The sequence below is a fragment of the Rhinopithecus bieti genome, unplaced genomic scaffold, assembly GCF_001698545.2.
Source record: "Rhinopithecus bieti isolate Rb0 unplaced genomic scaffold, ASM169854v2 scaffold_68273, whole genome shotgun sequence".
NCBI lineage: Eukaryota > Metazoa > Chordata > Mammalia > Primates > Cercopithecidae > Rhinopithecus > Rhinopithecus bieti.
The window spans coordinates 780656-793901 of NW_016826690.1; the positions used below are offsets into that span (position 1 = coordinate 780656).

The 13246-nt window shown below is 41.2% G+C and overlaps 1 pseudogene across 1 annotated transcript; it reads left to right on the forward strand.

Annotated features, from left to right (window-relative positions):
- The first annotated feature begins 11668 nt into the window (after positions 1 to 11668).
- On the forward strand, positions 11669 to 12900 carry LOC108523033 (60S ribosomal protein L18 pseudogene; annotated as a pseudogene). The gene is made up of 2 exons (XR_001883674.1): positions 11669 to 11699; positions 12278 to 12900. The product of XR_001883674.1 is annotated as a 60S ribosomal protein L18 pseudogene (transcript).
- The last annotated feature ends 346 nt before the right edge of the window (positions 12901 to 13246 follow it).

A 13246-nucleotide genomic window follows, 5' to 3' on the forward strand; every position in this document is an offset into this window, starting at 1 on the left:
TGCTATAAAGACACATGCACACGTATGTTTATTGTGGCACTATTCACAATAGCAAAGACTTGGAATCAACCCAAATGTCCATCAGTGACAGACTGGATTAAGAAAATGTGGCACATATACACCATGGAATACTATGCACCCATAAAAAGATGAGTATGAGTTGGTTTCCTTTGTAGGGACATGGATGCAGCTGGAAACCATCATGCTCAGCAAACTATTGCAAGAACAGAAAACCAAACACCGCATGTTCTCACTCATAGGTGGGAATTGAACAATGAGATCACTTGGACTCTGGAATGGGAACATCATACACCAGGGCCTATTATGGGGAGGGGGTAGGCGGGAGGGATGGCATTGGGAGTTATACCTGATGTAAATGACGAGTTGATGGGTGCTGCTGTGTTGATGGGTGCAGCACACCAACATGGCACAAGTATACATATGTAACAAACCTGCACGTTGTGCACATGTACCCTAGAACTTAAAGTATAATAAAAAATAATAATAATAAAAGAATGGACTCAGAGATGGAGAACAGCAGAAGGGAGACTTTTAATGACAGTCTTCCAAGATCGGGTGTCTGGTGGGCAGGCACACCCAGCATGGTTACAACAAGCAATGTATCCCCTAGTGCTTGGATCCCTCCCCCGGTTCCTCATAGGCTGAGTACTATGGGGTCACAATCTTCCCAGACGTTGTCTATTGGTCATTGGGTAGGAGTTTTAGGTGTTTGTTTTCTTTGAGTTGTCACTGCATTTTGTTGCAGCCCATAATGCATTGCAATCATAGTCAGTTCAGGGGCTTTTTAAGTATTTAACTTATGACCTAGGTAGTCAGGCAAGCTGAGAAGAATAGATAAAATGAGCGATTTTGCAGATGAGTAAACTTTCATTCTAGACTAAACTCTGGTTCAGTTGAGGGCAGCTAAGGGGTCCCCAACAAGCAGGTGCCGGCTATTAAAGCAGGGGCCTAGTATATTTTGTCCTTCCATAGTTTGTGGACCTATGCCTACTCCAGGCACTTTGTCTTGGAAATGGACCACGATTTACATAATTACCTACAACTCCTTCCGCTTTTTCTTTTTTCCCCTATTTGTCCAATTTCCACATTTATTTGTGTGTTCTTTAGTGCTCAAATTGTTTTAAGAGCTGTTGACTCTCTTCCTCATGAAAGAGCAGGTCTGAATTGGCATCTAATAGCAGTTGGTATGTTATGGGCATTTGTTGATGACTGTTTCAATCAATTTTGGGGTTAATCCTCTAATATAGGGGATCATGCAATATCATAAAGCTGTTCAGACTTCAGCCACTATTATTAGGGATGTTAGAACATAAGCTATAATTTCTTTCCATTTCCTGAACTAACCTTCCAGCCAATCAGTAAATGGGTCATCAATTCTGGCATTGTCTGCCAATTTATTGGCTAGAGTTGTTAATCCTTGTAATGCTTTTGTGATGGTTCCATCTGGGGCAGTATTGTTGGGAAGGAAAGTGCAACCTTTTCTGCCCAGCATAAGGCATACACCCACTTTCTCTGCTGGGATTATGTTTGGTGCAAGTCTGTTTTCCCAGGTCATTCGGCTGGTGGCATCTAACTGGCTAGCCACTCCTTTGAGTTTCTGGATTATAGTTGATTCATCTGTGTTGATTGTAACAGATGTAAGTAATCCAATCCACATTTTTATTAATAGTTGATCACCAGAAGACTGCTGATTCAAACCCAGCAGCTATTTGGTTTCGGGCCTTACATTTATTAGGTACTCCTCTAGGGATTCCTATTAAGTCAATATAAATGTTGGGATCAAAAGAATTTGTTAAATCTCTCCAGCTTCGGTGGCCATGTGGATTCTTGGGGATCTTATGAAACGCCAGAGTGATGGGAATGGCCAATTAAACTAAGGCACAAGGCCTGGTCCAGTGGGACAGTAACAGGTCACAGAGATTTCTTTTCCCACAATACCACTAGACATCAGCCTGGTGTGTATAAAGAGCCAAGTAGTTGCCTTTGTTTAACTCACCAGTAACTTTTAGGATGTGGGTACAAGTTGAGAGTTCTCCCACAGGCTTACTGAACTCTGCCCCCTGCCTAGAGAGGCAAGAGGAGTGGTTCATATTCCCTATGGAGAACAAGGGGATTGCTCTAGAATCTGATCTTCACAAGGGGGGAAGGAGCAATGATAGACTTTTACGAGTCTCATTTCCCTGTGCATCCCTGTCCTGGTGGAGCCAACACTAATGCATTCCTTAGGGATTGGTATTCCATCCTTGGGGAAAGAGAACCACCTGTGCCTGAGGTCGACCAGCAAAGCATGTGTAACAGTTGCCCTTATTAAGAGCTAGTACCACAAATTTGACCCATGCAACCCAGGCATTTACATCTCCATATCCAGCCTCAATTTCTAAAGTCTGCCTTAGGTCAGTTATCTCAATTATTTTTACTCTCTTAGGGTCATTGCCTGGCGTGTTAAAGGAAGTGGTGGGAACAAGAGTTATAATAAACCTGGGTGAGCTCGAGATTATTGGTGATTAGCCTGAGAGCTAACCATCCTGTGGGGCCCCTTCCTGAAACATCTATTCCTAATCCATACCTCCATGGTTTCTGGTCTAGAGTAGCTGGGTTATTTATGGTTATTAATATATGATTGCATTCTAAATTTCCACAGTTAGATGGCATTGTGCCCTTATATAAATGTATCTTATCCTTTCAAGGTTTATTTTTGGATAAATGACTTGCCCAGACTTGAAATTGAGTGATCCACCAGACCCCATTCCAGCTAGCACAGGGCTTTTCTGAGAGGGCCCAAGAGTGGCATGTTTCAGGACACAGATATTTGTCTGCTTGTGACAACTGACTTTGGTTTGTTAAATTCACCCAAGGTAAGATTTGGCAGGCATCAAAATTTATAGTTTGGGAGGTGGAGGTCTTAGTTTTGTTGACTACTAGTTTGATTGGATATTCTCCTTCTACTAGGCCCCATCCCATATTTGCATACCTCTCACCCTTGGTATTACGATTAATCCTAAACACATCCACCCCAATGATGGAGCCCACTTATAGTTCCCTTCTAGTTTTTCTCAGAGTTAACTTTACGGGCTCCTCAGGTGATCCATACACTTCCCATTGGTCCTTTCACCTCCGTTTCAGGTTCTCTTTTACCAGTCCCTTGACCCATGTGTAGTGAGTCCACCCTTGTTTAGCTGTTCTCGATGATGAGGATCACTTGACAGGGGCCTTCCCAGCTTGAGTGGAGCTTGTCTTCCTTCCAAGTCTTAATCAGCACCAAGTCACCAGGCTGAAAGTGATGAATCGTGAACTCAAGAGGCGGAGTTTGAGTCAGAAGGCCTCCTAACCTAAGGGATGACAGGGTGGAGAAGATGGCCAGTATATAATTTCTTAAAAATTGGTCTTTGGGTAGGGCGTGGTGACTCATGCCTGTAATCCCAGCACTTTGGGAGGCTGAGGCGGGCAGATCACCTGAGGTCAGGAGTTCGAGACCAGCCTGGCCAAAGTGGTGAAACCCTGTCTCTACTAAAAATACAAAAAAATTAGCCAGAGGTGGTGGTACATGTCTGTACTCCCAGCTACTCAACAGACTGAGGCAGGAGAATTGCTTGAGCCTGGGAGGCGGAGGTTGCAGTGATCCGAGATCATGCCACTGTACTCCAGTCTAGGCAACAGAGTGGGACTCTATCTTAGAAAAAAAAAAAAAAAAAAAAAAGTGGCCTTCAGTTTCCATAATAGGAAAGTCTGTAGTCCTGCCTAAATAGGGGGACCCATATAATAACTTGTAGGGGGGCAATCCCAAGTCTTCCCTTGGGGCTGTCCTAATCCTAAGGGGTGCAACTGGGAGACATTTGGTCCAGAGCATTTTAGTGTTTAAGGTTAGTTTGGTAATATGCTTTGGGAGAGTTTGATTCATTCTCTTTACCTTTCCAGAGGAGCCGAGATGCCAAGGGGTGTGGTAACCCCATCTAATGTGTAAACCTTCCATAATTTCCCTTAGCACCCTCGAGATAAAGTGGCTCCGCTTGTCTGAATCAATATTTTCCACCAAGCCAAATCTAGGTATAATTTTTGCTGTACGATTATTTTGATGACATTCCCTGTGGTGGCAGTCAGGAGAGGGAAGGCCTCCACCCAGCCAGACGGATTCCTAGTAGATACTTTAGTCTCCCTATTTTGGACATTTCTGTAAAATCTACTTGAATGCTTTGAAATAGTCTTAACCCGTGAGGCCTTTCTCTAGTAGTCTGTTTTCTAACTATCTTTTTGTTTATTCTTTGGCATGTCACACAACCTCCACACACTTGTTTAGCAACGGCATAAATTCCTATACACCCATAATTCTTGAGTATTGCATCACACATAGCCTGGGGACCCCAATGACTCCCATTGTGCAGAATGAACATAAGTTCTCTTATTATGGGTTTGCTTATGATTTCTGAAGTTAGACTATCGGTTAGTTTATCAGTCTGAAGTTAGACTATCAGTTAAATAGTTTAACTTCTTCCTCCAGGGAGGCTTGCTTAGCAGCTTCATCAGCAAGCCTGTTTCCTAGAGCTTTTATAATGTTCCCTTTCAGATGGCTATTTACATGAACTGTGGCTACCTCTGCTGGAAGCAGGAGGCTTTCTAATACTTGTGTGATTAGTTCTCCATGTATCAATTCTTTCCCTCTGCTGTTTTTTAGGCCCCACTGTGTCCAAATTTTTCCAAGGGTGTGTACCAATCCATAGGCATATTTGGAATCAGTATACATAGTGTCCTCTTGGCCTTTAAGGAGCTTTAGGGCCTGGTTAAGAGCGTATAATTCACAGGTTTGGGCCGACCAGCCATTAGGTAATCTATCTTTCTCACATAAGGATTGTGTTTCCATCAGTGACAGCATAGCCATTATGTGTCTTGCCATCTATCACTTGGGACGACCCAGCCACGAACAGCCTTATCCCATCATGTAGTGGAGTTTCTCTAAGGTCTAGGCTAACTTTTGCTTGATATTCTATGATATTTAAACAGTTATGGACTGATGCCTCTTTATTTTTCTCTCCTTTTCATAGGAAACTGGTTGGATGCAAGCAAGTATCTGTTGTTAAGAAGCAATCATCTTTTTCTAGTACTACAGCTTCATATTTTAGAATCTGGGAATCAGTTAACCATCTCCTAGATTCTTTTTGATTTAATATACTCCTCATCTGATGTGAGGCGCTCACTATCAGGACCCCGCCAAAGGTCAGCTTTCAACTCTCCTCCACCTGCAGGGCCGTGGCAGCTACTGGTTGCATACATTTGGGTTATTCTTGAGAGACAGGATTGAGAAACGTGGAGACAAAAGTAACAGGTTACTTCTTCACCACCCCAGGTTTGAGTGAGCACCCGAATGGCCACACCCTGTTTTACTGTTACAAACAGATGAAAAGTTTTCTCTAAAGTTGGAAGGGCCAGGACTGGGGCTGTAATGAAGGCCTTCCTTAGAGCCTCCACTGCCTTCATTTCCTCTGAGGACCATTGCAAGAGGTTGAGCTCCTTTTTTAGTGACTTACGATGCAGAATTTTCATCCTTTGAGCATATGAGTCAATCCATAGCCTACAATAACCAGTTCGACCTAAAAATTTTCAGAGATTTTTCTTTGTCTTAGGCAAGGGCAGACCTACTATTCAGGATATTTTTTTCTGGGTTTATCCTCTGCTTTCCTTCACTAATTAGGTGTCCTAAACAGTTAACTTCTTTTTTACAAATTGCAATTTGTTCTTGGAGACTCACAATCCCCTTTCCCTTAGGAAATTAAGCAAGCTTATGGTGGTTTCTGATACCTCAGCCCTCCATTCCCCAGAAATTAAATCATCCATGTATTGTAACAACTGGGTTTCTTTGGAAGACTGGAATTCCTCCAGGACTTTTTCTAAGGTGTGACCAAATAAATTTGGGGCTTCCATGAAATCTCGTGGCAGCACAGTCCAGTGGTACTGTTCCTTCTCCCAGTCATGGAATTTCCCCTTTCAAAGACAAAGAGGTCCCTACTCTTAGAGTCTAGGGGATATGCCCAGAATACGACTTTCAGATCTATTACACTGAACCACTTATGTTCATAGAGTATTTTATTAAGGAGGGTGTCAGGGTTAAGCATCACAGGATGGAGAGTTGGGACAATTTGATTTATAGCCCTTAGATCTTGCGCTAATCTATATGATCCATTGGGTTTCTTGACTGGGAGAATTGGAGTTGTTGTATGGTGACATGTAGGGTTCTAATATTCCAGCTTTAGTTAATCCCTGTATTACCAGTCGGAGACCTTTTCTTTCTTCAACAGGTATGGGATATTGTTTTCTGCAAACTACTTTTTCTGTTTATCTGTAAGGGTGTGATTTCTAATCCTCCCCTGTTGTCTTCCTTAACCCACACAGGGGGATTAATTTTACTGTCTTCCTTCTCTGTTAGGAGGCCTATTATTACTTTTATTTGTCCCTCCTCTACTCCTAATTCTAAACCCAGTCCAACAATCAGGTTTCAACCCAGGAGGTTAGTTCCTGCTTTGGGAATACATGAGAGTCACTCCTTCCTTTGTTTTGATCCCAACCTAATTAACATTTTATTGAATATCAAAACCTGAAATCCCTCCGTCTTTTTGCCTGATACTGCTAGCTTTTCCTTAGAGAGTTCTGTGCCCCTGGGTTGGTATATTAGGAAGGAGCATGCTACTCCACTGTCGACTAAAAATGTCATTTCTTCTCCTTTGCGTCCCACCCTCAAGTTTTTCAAGGGTTCCTGGTGGGACCTACTCAAAAGGAACCCCTGATCCCTCTAATCCTCATCAAAATTCATTACGGGGATGACCTTCTCTTCCTTTTTTCATTCCAGACATTCTCTCTTAAAATGTCCTGGTTTCCCACATTAGTAACATCCACTTATAGTCTTAGGAGTTTTTCCCTGTGTCTCCCTCCTGTCTTTTTGCTGAGACCTAGTGTTCTTTCATCTCCTTTGAGAGCAGTCTTGATCTAATATCTTTCTAACTCCTTCCTTTACAGTGGAAACCATGAATTTTGCCTTTTGTTTCTGTTTCTCTTACTGTCTTCTTACAAAAACCTTTTGAGTTTCCCTCGGTAATTCCTTTGGTTTCTCACTCCATCCATTAATCTTTTGTAGTTTCTTAGTAATATCAGGCCAGCTTTTAGTTACAAAATTAACCTTTAAAAGGCCTCACCAGCCAAGCATGGTGGCTCACACCTGTAATCCCAGCATTTTGGGAGGCAGAGGTGGGTGAATCACCTGAGAACAGGAGTTCAAGACCAGCCTGACCAACATGGTGAAACCTCGTCTCTACTAAAAATACAAAAATTAGCCACGCGTGGTGGTGGGTGCCTATAATCCCAGCTACTTGGGAGGCTGAGACAGGAAAATTGCTTGAACCAGGAGGCGGAGGTTGCAGTAAGCCAAGATTGTGCCATTGCACCCCAGCCTTGGCAACAAGAGCAAAACTCTATCTCAAAGAAAATAAAAATAAAAATTAAAAGGCCCTTCCCCACTGGGTCCCTTGGTTCTAATCCTGAGTATTTTCTCATTTGATCCCTGAGCTTCTGCAGAAACACAGAGGGAGTCTTTTCCTTTTATTGTTGAATCTCAAATGCTTTTTAGACATTTTGTGTCCTAGGAGTGAACTGTTTAGTGCACCTAATTAGTTCCCTAAGGTCTTGCATTTGGGTCTGATTCCTGGGATCATTTTTATCCAATTCGGGATCCGAATTTGGGAATTTCTGCCCAGCTGGCAGGTCTCCTTGCCCTGGAGGATGCTGTCTTTCCCAAATGGTCATGGCTTCCCTTCTAATCATTCCCCTCTCTTCCCCAGTAAACAGGATATTCATGATAGACATCATCTCAGCCCAAGTATAAATATTGGATCCTAAAAATTGATTTCACTATTCTGCCAAACCAAGGGGATCCTCTAAGAGTGGCCTCATTTCCTTTTTAAAATTTCTAACTTGAGGACTTGTTAAAGGCCCATTCACAAATCCAACCATTCCCTGTCCCACCGGGCCTTCTCTTCTCCAAGAGGGAACATGTTAGGCATCTGCTATTTAGAGAGAACAGGGAAATTCTCAATATCCTTCCTACATTTTTCTAATTCTTTCCTCAAGTTCAGATAAGGATTTAAGAGAGCAGTGGGTTTAGTTCCTTCATGACCCCCAGATTTCTCTCTCTCTGGCCTCCCTGTTTCCCCCAATCTTCCTGTTCCTTATTTTGTGAGCTGTATGGAAGGGGCAAGTGTGTTAGCAGATCCTAGGCCTTTTTATTGGGTGAAGCTATTTATTATGTTCCATTTCTTCTTCTTTGAGGGCTAACATGGGGGCTAATTCCCTAATCCAACAGAAAGCATAACCTATCTCTTCTTGTGAGAATGGGATTTCATCATTTACATCGAGAATTAAAGCTTGGTCCACCCAATCCCCTTCTGAGCCAAACTTAGGCCAAAAAAACAAGGATTTACAAATGGGTCTTTGGGCCAGATAAAATAGCAAAACTTTGTCATCTTTTCCTTTTCCTTGTTGCTGGTTCAAGGGTTGTCGCTCCAAACCTGCAGCATTCTCCCCAATGTACTATCTGGGGGAATGTCAGAAGGAGTTTCCTTAGTTCCCTCTTTCCTTTGTTCCCTAGCCCTAGAATTTCTATTTACCATTTTCAGTCAGTCTCTGTGTCTGAGCTTTTTCCTATGTACTCACCATTCCCTCCTGGAGGTTTCTTGCACACCCCAAGAATCACTTCGTCTGTCTCCAGCCATTTCCCTCACAGAAGAATGAAACTGCAGATTGGGACTCTGTGCTTGCTTCTTATCTAAGATACGTCTCAGTCACACACGACCTCTGAAAATGCCCAACCACCAGGGTGCCCGGACAGAGCAGGTTATCTAAATTGGGTGGTTCGCATCTCTCCTCTTTACAGGAGTCCCACTCCACACAGGCACAGAGATCCCAGACAAGCCCCCAGTTTGTGAGAAACAAACTGACCCATTTAACCCAAAGAATGGACTCAGAGACACAGAGAAGAGCAGAAGCAAGATTTTTAATGATGGTCTTGCAAGATCTGGTGTCTGATGGGCAGGCACATCCAGCATGGTTACCACAAGCAGTTTATCCCCTTGTGCACAGGTCCCTCCCCTGGTTCCTCATAGGCTATGGGGTCACAGTCTTCCCGGATGTTGTCTATTTGTCATCGGGTAGGAGTTTTGGTGTTTTCTTTAGGGTTGTTTGGCTGCATTTTGTTGCAGCCCATAATGCATTGCAATCATAGTCACCTCGGGCTTTTCAAGTATTTGACTAATGACCTATGTAGTCAGGCAAGCTGATAAGACTAGGTAAAGTGAGCTATTCTGCAGTCTAGTTAACTTTCATTCTAGGCTAAAGTCTTTGGTTCAGGTGAGGGCAACTAAGGGGACCCCAACAAGTAGGTGCCAGATGTTAAAGCAGTGGCTTGGTATATTTTGTCATTCCATAGTTTGCAGACCAAAGTCTACTCGAGGCACTTTGTCTTGGAAATGGACCATCATTTACATTATTTCCTACAGGCAGCAGCTGTCTGAAAGGAAAGGCAAAGCGTAACAGCTGAGCAGACAGCAGACTAGGTGAGGTGGCAGGAAAAGGAGACTCACTGGATAAGGAGACATTGGGTGATATGTGGCCCCAGGGAAGAATGAGAGAACACCCAAAGCTTCTATGTATCTGTGAGAAAAGCCTGGAGGCTAGCTGAGAGATAAATACCAGACCTGAAGCAGTGTTTAATTTGGAACATGATACACAGAAGTGGGTGCTGGATGAACTACACAAGCAGAACCTAAATAAAAATGGAATACCTCAGCAGACACCAGTGTTTGTGCATGAGATGGGGCAAAGAACATGTAAGCAAACAAGAACACACTGAGGACTAAATGATGTTCCAAGTTTTCCAACTCCCAACATCATGGCTCTGGAATGACATACCAGGAAGAAGCTGGTAGGGTTGGGGTAGGCTGGAGTGGGGATAAGATTGGGGAATTTTAAACAGACTCAGTTTGAATCCATAACACTAAATGTACCTAGAATTGACTGATATGCTTTTTCATATTACAAATAATTCAAGACTTAAAATGAAAATGTTACTTGGCGATCAAATAATAAATGTCTTGCCAGCTGAAGGATGGCAGAGGGAGGAGTGGAGAAGGGCCTTAGTATGTGTTCTTATTTTTCTCACTATCTTTTCAATACCTAACTCAAAAGTATTAAGACTTATATGCTAATGTATGAACTACTTTCTTAGTAAGGCAATGATAGCGGCCCTTTGTTCTTTCCATGTTTAGAAGTATAAAGTTAAATATATATATGTATACACACACACACACACATATATGCTCTAATGATGTTATTTTGTGCTACTAAATCAATAATTCACACATATTGATAATCATAATATAGAAAATAAATGAATTAGGTCTTTTGCCTTTTCATTTAGAAATGACTCCAGATGCTTATTCAAACTGCTTTAACTTTTGGCACATATGAATGACCCTTAAAATGGTAAACTCATGTATACAAAAACTTTTAGTATTATATTTACTGACAAAAACCTTGCTGAAAATGCTTACATGTCATATTGGATGACTAGAAACTAATATTCTTTATCAATTTTCCTTTTCTTAGGAAACTGAATATATTTGTACAAGACAAAACTGTATAATGATGATATAATTTTCTTTCATAGCCCTTACAATATACTTGAATCTCTGTTTACCACTAATTTTGGCATTATTCAGTGGTTTATTTTTTATTTTATTTCTTTCAATTTATTCCAAATGAGTCTAAAATAGTATTTTTAAATGTCTAATAGACTATTCAGAAAGAAGGAAACACTCTCATAACAAATAGTATCTATAATTATGTCAGTGAAACTCAAATAGCAGTATCATCTGCTCCCTTAGCTACCAGATTTGAGGGCCACAGAAAGGTTGCCAGGAACCAGATATATCCAGACCAGGGTTAGATGTTTCATCTAATAGCAGGGATATATATTATCTCCTTAACTTGAGACTTTGTAAAGACAGGAAAAGAATTAGTAGTGAATGCCTGAACCTACTCTATAGGATGAATTAGAAGCAGTGCACCTGACAATATAGCTTGCTGAGAATTAGATTGGGGTTTGCATGGAAATTGTATATTAAATCAGAGAATTGGCATCTTAACAATACTGAGATTTTCCATCTATGAATGGATATAACTATTTTTGACAGTGTTTCTTGACCTCTTTCCTCAAAAGTTTGCAGATTTCAGCACATCTCCTGCATTTATTTTGTCAGGTTTATACCTAAGTTTATACATTTTTTTGGTGTTAATGCAAATGGCATTAAGTTAAAAAACTTTTTAAATTTTGATTGTTTACTGCTATCATACAGAAATGAATGGATTTTGTATTTTAAAATACATGCTTTTAAGGTATATATTGAAATCAAACTTTTGACAAGATAAGGAACATAAATCACAATTTAGATTTAATTAATGTCATCTCTTATCCCTTGTGAGAAAGTAAAGTAAAATAGCTTATACTTTGTGACTTTTCATCTCCTGTTTTGCCAATTGGATAGGAAACATTGTGCTTTGATGTATCATTAATAGTCATGATTAATGGAGATAGTTAAAAGTAGCAGTACTAATGGAGAAAGACAGTGAAGATGAGTACTTTTGTGAGTAATACTATTAAACTTTTAATTAATTGACTGTTACCTTAATATAGGCTATCCATAGAACTGTTTCTCATTCTCCACCCCCACTTCCTCCAGACAAGAGAGACAATAAAATCATGGAAATTTTGTCTACCAACCTATAAATTCCAATAAATATTATATTTATACAAGCAGTTGAAGCATCTCAAGACATAAACTATTTTAATTTTATTTTAATGTCACTCAACTTATGATTGAAGAGGTTTTCTTTAACGCAAACTACTAATTATTCTGAACATAAATTTAGCAGTCTGTAACACAGATCATTCCTAAGAAATGAAAATTTGAGGCAGCAGTAAAGGCAAAATGGCATAAGATTGGAATTTAGAGGCCTCCAGACAGCTGACACTTTCTAAATTAAATAAATACATGAAACTCTGTGGTTCTTTCGTCCAGCTGAAATGACATAGTGCTCATCAAATGTTACACAACATTCATTAGCATTATAGCAGTGGACATAGCAGAATCTTTCATTTTTAAAAATAATAGTTCTAGAATTGTTTGTAATCTCAAAAATATATATTCATATCCTTTGTAAGACATTTGCTCTGGCAAAAGACATTTGTATATTAAAAGTAAAGATTTGCTNAAGGTTCGGCGCAAGGAGCCCAAGAGCCAGGATATCTACCTGAGGCTGTTGGTCAAGTTGTATAGGTTTCTGGCCAGAAGAACCAATTCCACATTCAACCAGGTTGTGCTGAAGAGGTTGTTTATGAGTCGCACCAACCGGCCACCTCTGTCCCTTTCCCGGATGATCCGGAAGATGAAGCTTCCTGGCCGGGAAAACAAAACGGCCGTGGTTGTGGGGACCATAACGGACGACGTGCGGGTTCAGGAGGTGCCTAAACTAAAGGTATGTGCACTGCGCATAACCAGCCGGGCCGCAGCCGCATCCTCAGGGCAGGAGGCAAGATCTTCACTTTCGACCAGCTGGCCCTGGACTCCCCCAAGGGCTGCGGCACTGTCCTGCTCTCCGGTCCTCGCAGGGGCCGAGAGGTGTACCGGCATTTCGGCACGGCCCCAGGAACCCCGCACAGCCACACCAAACCCTACGTCCGCTCCAAGGGCCGGAAGTTCGAGCGTGCCAGAGGCCGACGGGCCAGCCGAGGCTACAAAAACTAACCTTGGATCCCTACCCTCTTATTAAAAGATTTTGAATGCGAAAAAAAAAAAAAAAAAAAAGTAAAGATTTGAGAAAGGATAATATAAGCACATAATAAACACAACTACAGATACATTTTTAAATGCTTAAAAGATCGTATGGGGAATATAATAGCTTTGTTGTGGGAAAGAGAGACCATTACGTCTTGTGCCTTTAGTTGCTCAAAGTACATGCATACTTAGAATGGGAGCATATGAAAAAGAGAGTAGATGTGGAGATTTTAGTAAATGATTAGACAATTATGATGATATTACTGTCTGCAACTGCAGTTTTTCAGGGATAGTGAAAATATCATTGGAATAAACTAAGACATCTACTAGGATTTGAGAAGTGAAACATAAAATGT